Source organism: Pteropus alecto, unplaced genomic scaffold (genome assembly GCF_000325575.1).
Source record: "Pteropus alecto unplaced genomic scaffold, ASM32557v1 scaffold210, whole genome shotgun sequence".
Classification (NCBI taxonomy): Eukaryota; Metazoa; Chordata; class Mammalia; order Chiroptera; family Pteropodidae; genus Pteropus; species Pteropus alecto.
In genome coordinates this window covers 3,895,207-3,907,694 of record NW_006431288.1, presented here as the reverse complement: position 1 = coordinate 3,907,694, position 12,488 = coordinate 3,895,207, and the positions used below count along the sequence as shown (strand labels likewise).

The window sequence follows — 12,488 nt, the reverse complement described above, 5'->3', positions numbered from 1 at the left end:
TTTAGAAATTGAGTATCTAATAAAGAAGTAATATAATATAGTGCATTAAGAGCTCATACTTGAGAATGGGTTTGAATTCTGTCTCCACTGCATATCAGGTATTTGCAACTTACTTATGCAACCTCTCTGTTTTCTCATCCATAAAATGGAGGTAATTACAATACTTCCCTCTTAAGGATGTACGAATTAAATAAGATAGCATATATAAAGTGCTTAGTATGCTACCTGACACATAGAAAGCATTCGATCAATGTTAATCATTATTAATATTAAAGAACCACTTTCTAGGGTGTTGGGGTTTCAGTGGTGTGTAAACCAAGACTTTCCTCAAGGAGCTCACTATCAATTGGAAAATAAGACTCAGACACATAAATAAAAGAGTGGAAACTCTAAAGTGGTCTTAAAGAGAATGGGAGTCTAATTATGGGTTTTTTATTTCTGCTACCACTCATTCAATTTTCAGCTCCTTAAGGGATTTTCCTCACCATCTGGGCCATCGATAGAATGGGTTGGGAAAGCACTCATGATTTTCCTACATCACACCTCCTCCTCAGCAAGAAAGGCTCTGTGGGTGGAAAGCAGCAAAGAACACTGGATGTTGTTCAGAAAGCAATCACTCTGCAGAAGACACAGGGAGCCTTCAGAATTAAGAGTGACAGAAACTTGTCTGGATCAGAAAAATGTGATCACATCATTGAAGCTCCAGAGAAAGGAACTAAAAAGTGGCATAAGAGGGAATTTACCTCAAAGTACTCTTCTAATGAGATCTATAAGCCTGCAAACAGGTTATCTATGTGGTTACATTACATTACAAATGACTAATATTGTCTCATCCTCCAACACCACCACCAAGGAGAAAGACAGAGTGAGAGAGAGGGATCTATACACACTTGTTATATAAGCACCCTCAAATCTCCTTCCAAGTAGTGGGGACTGGGTGAGAGAAAGAAAATCTAGAAAATGGAAACAGACTTTAACATCGGTGTTAATACAACTCTGAAACCTGCCAAGTGCCACTTGTGTCTTACACTGATCTCATCTCGTTCCTCCCTCTTGCAGCACAGATGCATTTAAAGAAAAACTTTGTGGAGACTGGCTTAACCCAAAGGTACGTCTTTAATGGTGAAATCAGTGGGAAAGCTATTCCGGGAGGAGTGCTTACGGAGCTTTCCCTCACAAATTGCAGCAGGTGAAGCTCTACCTTGTCAAGGTCAGAAAGGTGGCTCTGAATTCAGTGAGGAAGCTCAGTATAATAAAAATCAGGTTCAGAAAAATGAAAGAAAAATGATGCTATTTGTCTAATTCACAGTTCAGTGCACTTTGACAATGCTTTTGGTATGATGCAACAAAGAATTTCTTTCTGCCACTTTAGCTATCTTGTTAGAGGTACCATGAGCATACAGGGAAGATAATCGCTGACCCAACCTTAAAGAGACTGCACATCTGTACACTTGACTTGCCATACCTATGAAGAGGCATTTCAGCCTCAAGAACTATGATTCTGACTTCAGATACACAGGAAAAGCAAAATCTTACCCAGGTAGAAATAGGTTACTATCTCTCCCAACTCATTAAAGTTAAGTTTGCAAATTTTTCAAATCCCCAATATCTCACACGAACCTTCTAATGGGTTTTATCTAATTTTGGTTATTGTGTCTTTTGTAAGACCTTGCTTCTTTTCATTAACAGACCTCTTTCAAAAAAAAGATTTTAGTTAATTTGGAACTGCTTAGTTTTCCTCTGAAGTTGATGTTTATGTCCACTCTTTCTTTAAAAGCAGTCCATTTGCAACTGACGGTGTTGCATATGCATGAGGTTATATGCATGCATGGTGTGGATGCAATAAAAGGAATGGCCAGCTCTGTCTTCTCCCCAACTATTTTTCCTGGAGGGCAGAGCCTTGCTCTCACTTTAGCACAATGCCCTGCATTTACAGCAGACAGGCTAAATACTGACTAGACCCAGGGGATGGATCTCATCCAGATGTGGGGGGAACGCAAGGGCTACAGCCCTTAATAATGGCAGGAACTCACCATCAATCTCTTATAGTGCTAAAAAAAAAGTATATATATGGAATTAAAAAATTAAGGATAAACTTTTAATTAAAAAGAAATCTGAAGATCACTCCTTAAAACTACTTTCTATGATTTTGGGGATCTATAAAGTGGCATCTTGTAAAATAAAAAGAACTTGACAACATTAACCAGAGGTAAACATTATTTGGTCAGAAAAATAGGAAATGTTATTTAAAGTAATACGTAATACAGTTTTAAATTGTTTTTAATTCTTTGCCATTTAGATTTTTCCTTCCCATAATACCTGCCTTCTCCATTAGTAGAAAGAATCTAGAATTGACAAAACAACCAGAAGTCAGCCTGCTCCTCAAAGGCAGACTAATCAGATGTAAGAAGAGATGTCTCTAGATGAGGTGAAAGGGGTCAAATATATAGTGACAAAAAGAAATCTAACTATGGGAGGGGAACCTACAATGCAATATATATATGCCTTACTGTTAAATTGTACACCTGAAACTTCCTGTATTTCATTAACCAATGTCGACAAAAAAATAATAATAATAAATTTTAAAAAAGAGAGATATCTCTACAAAAGACATTAAGTTTGTCCATAATGCTCCAAAAAGGTTCAACAAAAGATTCCAGAGGTACCTGTTGAGAATTATGTCTAAAATGAAGGTGTTGTTGATGTACCCTTTTCCTCTGTGCATGATGTCAGAGCAAAGTGACCAGCTAAGACTCAATCTAATATGAAAAATGTCCTGAAATGTAGATCGACCACAGATATTACACTGTTTCCACAATTTGCCAACTTCCATAATACTTATTTAAGAAATTCCCTCTAAGAAACTGTTTCTAAGTTCTAACTATTGGGGGAGAAGGAGATGATAAATTAAGACACATTCACTATTTTCCATTCCTCTCTTAAGGTCTTTCCCCTCACCCCAAGAAGCTCTGCCCGATGTGAGCAGATGGTGTGGAGGGACCATGAAGAAAGCTTTTCTGTATTATGTACTACAAAGGGACCCCTCAAGGACAATGCTATATTCCAGCCCTTTTCCACAGCCCTAACATACACATATTTTCTCAGTAAACCTCAAACATTCTAAAAGTGCCAAATATAATTTGAGCATACAGCAAATATTTAATGATTATAAACCAAATTAAATATAATTAAAATGGTGAATTCTGAGCAACCACAAACTGAGGAGTCCTTCATCGACTGGTACAACATAGGGAGTCATTCTGGCCAGCATTTACCAAAGGAAAGAATCCAAACATGTTCACTGCTGATAAACTAGCACTCAATACACCAGAGAAGTCAGTGTGTGCACACGGTGGTGGGAAATGTTCAAACAGAGCCAGCCTTTGCTAGAGAAAGGACTAGGGGCAGGTAAATACAGAATTAGCTTCTGGTTAACAGAACTAAGGCTTCAGAGAGATTGTCTTCCCTTGAGTGGAAGAGCAGGTACTTAGAGTCCCAAGTAAACATCTGCCCAAACAACTGGTCCCTGGATTTGAGAAGAATCTTAAAATGGAGTAAATTCCCAAACACTGCTATATACTTACTATGAAGTATGACATGAACCAAAGAGTGTAAAAGCAGTTGCCTTAATTTTGTCTCCATATATAAAGCCACCGTACTACTCTGCAGACCCAGAATTTCCAGATGGAACTAAACATACCAAGTAGATAAGAGAAAACAGGCCCTTTCTTAAGTTATACTCAATTCAGAGCTCACTGCAGTGATAGCAGCTAATTATATAAGCAGCTTCCAATGGCCAGACAACGTTAACAGTTGTATTAAGTCCAGCAAAGAAAAGATGATTAATTTGCTGTGTGTTAAATTTTAGATTTCTGTTGAACAAATATGACAGAAAAGAAGTTCGATAGAAAGACAGAAAATAAACCAACCTTGTTTTCCCATTTGCTAAAATTACATTTTATAACAAAAGTCCAAATATAATGGGAAAATATTCATCTGTTTGGGATCTCTTCTAAACTATCTCTTTGCATATACAAATATGGTACAAGACTATTTTAAAAATTTTGTGCTAATATACCATCAGGCAAATTGACTAGAACTTGCAACCACTCAGTCCATACATTCTGCAGCAACTGAGCCCAGCATGCCTCAAACATTACTGTGCGTGCTAAGCACTTGGCATCTGGTGAAATGAAGATTCTAGTTCACTACTCTGGATCTGAGGTGGAAATTGTCCATCTTTATAAGCTGCTGGTCTACAGACCACACCTTGAGTGGCAAGGCCCTAAACCACACTTTCTAATGATTAATTAGCGTTAAAACATAGCAGTGCTCCTATCAGGTGCTGCTGTTGCTAGGGGTGGTATCCGCCAGAAAATGTTTTGGCAGCGATGGTGCCCCTATATCTTCACTTCCAATTCTGTGAAGAAGTCCTTCCTTAGTGTTCAGGGGACCCTGCAACCTCACCTCATTAAATCTTTCCCCTCTTCTATTATCTCAAGCATTCAGTTGCAGCAAGTACCAGGTAAAGAGCCCCAGCAAGATGATCATGATTTCAGGGTGCGGGGCAGGTAGCTAAAGCTCCACTCAGGTCCTGCTGCTATGGCAAGAAAAATAAACACTTCCCCACTCCTGCACTTGAGGATGTGGAGCATCCTGAAGCAGAAGTTTCAAAACTGTGGGTTGCCTGGTCTTGGAACATAAACTAAAAAGGATCAGGGAGGAAGTAGTGAGCCCGTGGAGGAGGAGGTCCCTGACTCTACTTACCTAATTCTAAAGAAGCAGGTAGCAGCTGGTGAGTGCCATCTTTGGCAGTCTTATCCCACCCCTAATTTCTGATACGGTTGAACCTGAACAAATGAGTCAAGAACAGCAGTAACTCCGGGAAGATTATTTGGGGATCTTAATATATTTACTAGCTCGTGGAGAAAATAATCCATTATTAGACTTGCAGACATTCACTAGTAAGCACATATTTTAACAAATGTGTTATGTATAAAGAAAGGAGACTACTGCTTATAGTATTTGCTCATCTGTTCATTTATTCACTCATTTTTTCAACATATACTAATTGTTACTGAGCACCTACCACATACTGTACTAAATACTAGAGCCAGTGTGAACAATTCCTACTCTCATGGACCTTGCATTCTAAACGCATTCTAACAATGCATACATAAACATCATCCTAATTCTACAGATATAATTAATGCAACTGCAATAAATGCTATAAAGAAAAGTATAGGCGGCTATGAAAGCATATGATACAAGGTGCTAATCTTATTTTTTATTTATTTATTTTTTTAGGTGAGGCAACCCTTGGTTGACCTCACAGATTACAAGGACCCTGTCAGCTGACTATCCTTTATTTTTTATTTTTTACACCTACAGTACCCGGTCTTCCTAGGTGGTCTCCCATCCAAGTACTAACCAGGCCCAACCCTGCTTAGCTTCCAAGATCGGATGAGATTGGGCTTGTTCAGGGTGGCATGGCCAAAGACAACAAGGTGCTAATCTTAGAGATTAGGGGAAGCTTCCCTAAGGAACTGACAGTCAGGATCGAATCCTGCAAAAAGGTAGCCAAACAATATATTAGATGCACTGGGAAGCATGTGTAATATGTCTGTACATGTGTGAGAAAATGAAAGAAAGCCAAGGAAGCTGAATTATAATGAGCAAAGAGACAGCTGATGAGAAATAAAACTGGAGAGATAAAAAGAAGCTCAAGACTTTGGGCTTAATACTAAAAGCAACAGGAGGTCCCTAAAGAATTTTAAGCAAGAGAATGAAAAAAGCAGAATATGAAAGTATTATTTAGAATATGAACTCAATTATTTCTAAAAATGTTCAGAAAAATGACTAGAAGTAAACATGTAAAAATGTTAAATTGTCACATTATCCTGCTAGGATTATGATTACTTTCCTTACTTATACTTTTTAAACTTATCAAATTTATGTTGTCGGTAAATTCTTCTTACAGTTAAAAAAAAATATCCTATCACTTCACACCAGTTAGAATGGCTGTTATCAACAAGAGAAGTAATAACAAGTGTTAGAGAGGTTGTGGAGAAAAAGGAACCCTCATACACTGCTGGTGGGAATGTAAATTGGTACAGCCACTATGGAAAACAGTATGGAGCTTCCTCAAAAAAATCAAGACTAGAGTTACCATATGACCCAACAGTCCCTCTTCTGGGTTGCTACCTGAAATTTTTTAAAAGTTTATTCGTAAAGATATATGTAGCCCTATGATATTGCAGCATTATTCACGGAGGCCAAGACATGAAAACAACAAAAGTGTCCTTTGATGGGTGATTGAATAAAGGAGGTGTGGTACATATATCCAATAGAATATTATTCAGCCATAAGAAAAAATGAAATGCTGCCATTTACAACATGGATGGACCTGAGAATATCATGCTAAGTGAAATAAGTCAGAAGGAAAAAGTCAAGAACCTTATGATTTCACTCATATGTGGGATATAAAACTGAAAGCAACAAACAAGACAAACAAAAGCTCACACAGTATGGTGGTTACCAGAGGGAAAGGGGGTGGGGAGGAGGTAGAAAAGGGTAAAGGGGATCAAATATATGGTGACAGAAGATTTGACTTTGAGTGGTAAACTCATAATTCAACATACAGATGATGTATTATAGCAGGATCCCCAACCCCTGGGCTGCAGACCAATACCAGTCCATGGCCTGTTAGGAACCAGGCCACACAGCAGGAGGTGAGCGGCCAGCAAATGAGCAAAGCTTCATCTGTATTTGCAGCTGCTCCCCAGCACTAGCATCACCGCCTCAGCTCCATCTCAGATCATTAGGTATTATATTCTCATGGGATCACTGGTCCCTGGTGCCAAAAAGTTTGGGGACTGCTATATTATAGCATTGTACACTTATATAATTTCATTGTACACTTATATAATTTCATTAACCAATGTCACCCTATAAATTTAACAATCCATGTCCCCAAACACAACATGGTAGTGGCTCCCTTTCCCCTTGCCTTTCCATCATTACACTCATTTACATGCAAGAGGCAACCTCAATACCAGACTAAGTCTGCTATAAATCCTAGGGGACAACTCTTTTTTGCCTCTCTACTACCAAAAGATAACAACTGCCGGTTCAGTACTAGGCCAATCTACAGTATCTAGCTGTTAGCTCTGCCACATTTCTAGAGGAAAATGCCATGCAGAATACAGATGTGCAGTGAAAAAGAAAGAAACCTACAAGAATCCTTGCTGGCCAATACTTTAGCTTAAGACAGTTTACAAAGTACTTAGAGGGAGGAATGGAAAAAACAGCAAGTTAAAATAACCATGGCAGACAATTACATTAAACGTCTGATGGCTCTTATTCTATAGTTTGTCTTAGTCTGCAAACCCCTGAGTTTGGGTCTTCAAGTTTTCATATTGTGAATTTATACATGTTCAGAATCAGATTATGTAACAACCCAATTATATCTAAGTTCAAAGATTTGAATAGATAAAAGAAAAGACACCTTCAAATCTGAGCATTTGAGGTTTTCAACACTGCAGTAGTTGAAGTTTTCAAAAGATATATATGGCTTTGTTACATAGCTCTCAGAGAAAAGATTCTGCTAATGAGACCAAAATGAAATCCAGAGAGGTCCTGAGCACAGCCTGTGAGCACTACAGAATCCAGATGTTCAGACGATGTACTCTGACTTTAAAGCAAAGTGTTTACCTAAAGTTCTAAGCTCTCCAACCTGACATTTAGTTTCTTTTCTGACTACTAATTTTAACCAATTTGCTCTTTCTTATCTGGTTTTCCTTTTTTATATCTTCCCCTTCGTGTTCCCAAACCAAATCTGAGCTTCTATATATTGAAAACCCAGGATACGATGATAAACTGAAACATCAGATATGGAATTAAACAACCCAATTAAGTTTACTAAGTACTACTGTATGTTCGGATTTTGCCTTTATTAAAAAGCATAAACTGAGAAGTATATAAAGTAAGACCAAAAGATACAAGTAGGTTCAGAATAAACCTAAGGTAACACATCAATTTTACTTAATAAACAGGTATTAGATTCCAGAGATAGGTCCTCCAGTATTCTTCACTAGCACATAATTCACTAGTTTTCAGTACAGGCATACCTCATTTTATTGTGCTTTGCTTTACTGCACTTCACAGACGTTGCCTTTTTTACAAACTGAAGGTTAAGACCCTTTGCCAGCAAAAATATTATGATACAACTTTATTCACTTTATAGCAGTGGACTAGAACTAGAACTACAATATTTCCGAGATAGGCCTGTAGCCCACACATCACATCCAATTTAAACTTACCTGTATAATTTATAATGCAAGTTGAGGACTTCCAAACTATCCATTCCAATTGCTCATAAAAATTGTTGCTCAAGCATTTTTAAGTTTTTAGGAGCCAAGAAAAGCAGGGGTTGTTAAGGTTATATGGTAAGAGCTTTGAAAGTAGAGAAGTGAATCCAAGTGGACAATATACATCGTTGGTAAACACAGGGGGTTTGTTAATTTTTGTTTTGGTGTCAAAAATTTAAACAAATGCCACTGCTTTTGATACAAAATGAAACAATTTAAGAGGGGAACTGAGGGATTGGACTGGGAATGTATTAACAAAGTTGGGTACTAGTTTCAGTTCTATCACCTAATATTTATGTGATCTGAAGCTGGTTACTGAATTTCTCTCGGCCTTAACTGCCTCCTCTTGAATAATCCCTTACAGCAGTGATACTCAACTGGGAGAGATACTGTCACACATAGGACATTTGGAAAGGCCTGTAGTCATTTTTGGTTGTCACAACTAGGGGTGCCGCTACTAGCATTTGGAGGCCAGGGATGCTGCTAAACACCCTAAAATGCACAGGACAACCCCATGACACAGGATCGTATCACTTGCTAAGATCAGCACTAATACAAGGGTTTACCATTACCTTTGTCTCCTGGTAACCTGTCCAGTTATTGAGAAATTAGATAGATGGCTTATAGGGTAGTTTCTTTTTCCAGAGAAATCCAATATCAATAATGAAAAATTAAATAATAATAAAATTTTTCATTAAATAATGAAAAATTTTTTCATTATTTAAATAATGAAAAAATAATGAAAAAATTTTAATAATGAAAAATAATGAAATTATTTTTAAATAATGAAAAAAATTTTTAAGTCTCTTATGTCATAGCTAAATGTGTAACAAGACAGATTCCAAAATTTTATTCTCCAATGGGTGCTTCTAACTTTTGAACAGTAATTAATCTAGACTTTCAAGGTTCCAACAAACACTTTGAAATGAATATAAATATAATCTGTGAGAGAAACAGAGCTGGGAGGCCAGAATTTAACATCCATAATGCTGTGGTTTAATATCCAACATTTGATTTGTTTCAGCGTTTTTTGAAAAATATTCGTCGAGTGACAGAGTGTTTTCTTTTTCTTTCATAATCTCCCCTATGTTCCCCTAATGTGCAAAAGAAAGAGAGAAAAAAAAACATGTCCATCACCTGAAGGGCTCCTAACATTTCATGGCACACTGATCTCAGCACATGAGATTATTGTCACTTCATTTCACTAAGTGTTTAGGAAAAAGCAATACTAAACTTTCAGGTGGAAACACCCAATAGAACACGGAGGCCTGTTTACTCATATGGCACTTTCCTTTTCTGAACTCATCTATTCTAAATAGCTATTTATCTACTAAGACGTTTATTTTTCATGTAAACTTACTGATTTATATTGGCAGTGCCGTTACTTAAAGATATGTTGCAGTTTCCACTGAAACTTTTTATTATTCAATCCTTGCTAGTTCAGGCATAAAAACTTCCCCCAGGCATAAGAAGTCTAATCTTTTCTACAAATATCATTGAACCACTTTTGAAATCCAAGAATGTCAAAGAGAAATTTTTCCTTACTCTTGAAACTTAAAACTAGGTTTTTGTTTTTTTAGAAAAATTGTGGACACCAATCTGTACTTTAAATAAAATATCTTTCCTACACAGAAAAAATGAACTTAAAAACTTGCCATTTCATCAAAATAAACCATCAGGGAAGCTTTACTGAGAAAGTTCCTCTAAATTAAGATTATAACCTAAAGTTTTGGAGAATCATAAGACTAATGAAACACTAGAACCCAAAGGGAATAAAGCAAAGAATGGTAATATTTTATGTTTATATAGCATTTTATAATTTACAGTACCACTTTCATACACGATCTCATTTGATCCATGTAACAATCCTGTAAAATGGGTATTATAATCTCTTCTCATAGATTAAGAGAACAAGGCTCAGATATAGTAGGAGACAATTACCATCCCCAAATCTGAAAGCATCAGCGATTGAAATGGAAACCAGGTCTTCTGACTCCAAATTATCTTAAAATAAAGATTAAGAAACATACAAATTACACCATGGTTTCTCATCTGTCAAGGCTATAACATCTTTGAACAAAAATACTTGTCAGCCTCCATCTAATATAGCAAGTGAGTGAATCCCCTGCCCTTTACCCAAAACCACAACCAACCTACTTATGGTGCACTGTTCTCTCATCAATGAATATTTGTATACCTATTATGTTCCAAACATTATGCTAGGCATAAGACAAGGTTTCTACCCTCAAGTCACAAACTATTTTGCCATTAATATTTTAATAATAATAAAGCATATTGCCATTAATGATTTATATTAGTAGGTCAATATAACATCAAAGAATATGGGTCAAAGAAGACTATGATTGGGGTGAATGTAAGTTTTGGAGAGCCTGAAGCTGATACAATTTTGAGGCCTCATTAAAAAAATCCTGAATACAAAATGAAGTATAAAGTGAGAACAGAAACCACAAAAAAATTATAAAAATAATTTAAATTTAAAAAGCTAGTAACACAAATATCGCAAAATAGAGAAATAACAATATTTTTATTAACTTCTTAATACTCTATAATCTTTCCTACATGTTTTAAGATTTTTGATCACATCATCATATGTTAATGATTTTGTAATACTGTCTATGGAAAATAACAGAATAATTAAGACTTTCTTTTAGTATGGTAAATGAAAAAATTTAACATTAATAGTTTAAAAGTTTCTTTTAGCTTCATAATTCACTATTCATTATTGGTAAATCATAGGAAAATAAAATATTCATTATTGGTAAATCATGCAAAGTGGTAAAGATTGTTTTTAAATTTGAGCAAACTTCTATCTAAAATTTCTTTCATATTTAAGGTGCAGGATTTCAGGGCATTTCAAATTTTCTTGTAGAGTGACTAATCTTAAATTTTGATACCAAAAAAAACCCTCATTACCCGCTTTTTCAACTACGTCTCTCATTGCAGTGGAATTATAAGGGCTTAAAAGCAGCATTCGCAGTAGATCCTACAACATCATGTCTCAATCCTAGTAAGTCAAATGGCATGGTAGAATATTCCCGGAAGCTATTCCTACATCGACATGGCTAAGCAAAAACAACTATACATAGCAATGACTGTGGACCACATAAACAATCCCACTTAACCAGAACTAAATGTGTTCCCAACTCAACTCCTCTAGGCTGAGAAAAATGCCAGTGGCCATTACAATGCTTTTCAACATAAGAAGTCAGACAGAGGGGAAGGCAGAATGGAAAAAGAGAATAGTTATAACTGAATGTAGCAAAGGCATTTAATAATTTTGGCCAATTTGTGGACACATTGATGGAATGATTCCAGGCCTTTGGAAAGTGAGGAGTCCAAAAGCCTAAACTTGATAAGCTTCATTTTAAATTTGCCTCTGAATAATTAAGGATCTAATGAATTGTATAAAGTAGTAACAGTAGTAGCAGCAGCAACAACAGTTAGCAACAGTAAATCTCTCACACTTATTGATGAAAAATAAAACCTAACACTAAGAGCTTATTATTATGCCAAGCCCTCTGCTACATACTTTACGTAAATTATGTAATTATTTTTTAAAAATATTAATTAGTTTCAAGTATACGATACATTGGTTAGACATCTATATAGTTAGTGAAATGATCCCAATTGCTCCCTTCCTCCCGACCCTCCACCTAGCCAATGTTATTAATGCTAATTGCATTCCCTATGCCATGCTCCCCATCCCCATGACTATCCATCAGCTACTAATTTGTACTTCTTTAACCCTTCCCCCTATTCTCCCAGCCCCCCCAAACCCCCTCCTCTCTGTCCGTCACCAAATTGTCCACTAAATTTGTGAGCCTGTTTTTGATTAGTTTGTTCCTTTTATTCCTTAAATTCCGCATATAAGTGAAATCATATAGTGTTTATCTTTCTCTGTCTGACTTAAATACCTTCTAGGTCCATCAAAGCAATATCTTTTTCCATCCCCTTCCTTTTCATATGTAAGAGTCTTGTTTTCTTATCCTTTCAGCCACTGTATCTTTTGGTTGGAGCACTTAATTCTTTTCCATTTAAGGTACTTATTGATAGGAATGTAGTTGTTACCATTCTTTATTCTTGTTTTTGATACATTTT

The 12,488-nt window shown here is 36.3% G+C and overlaps 1 protein-coding gene and 1 pseudogene across 1 annotated transcript in view; both read right to left on the bottom strand.

Annotated features, from left to right (window-relative positions):
• The window catches only part of JAM3 (junctional adhesion molecule 3), a 61,872-nt gene that overhangs the window by 37,483 nt on the left and 11,901 nt on the right, over nucleotides 1-12,488 (bottom strand). The window lies entirely within an intron of this gene.
• LOC112470958 lies at nucleotides 5,383-5,501 on the bottom strand (annotated as a pseudogene).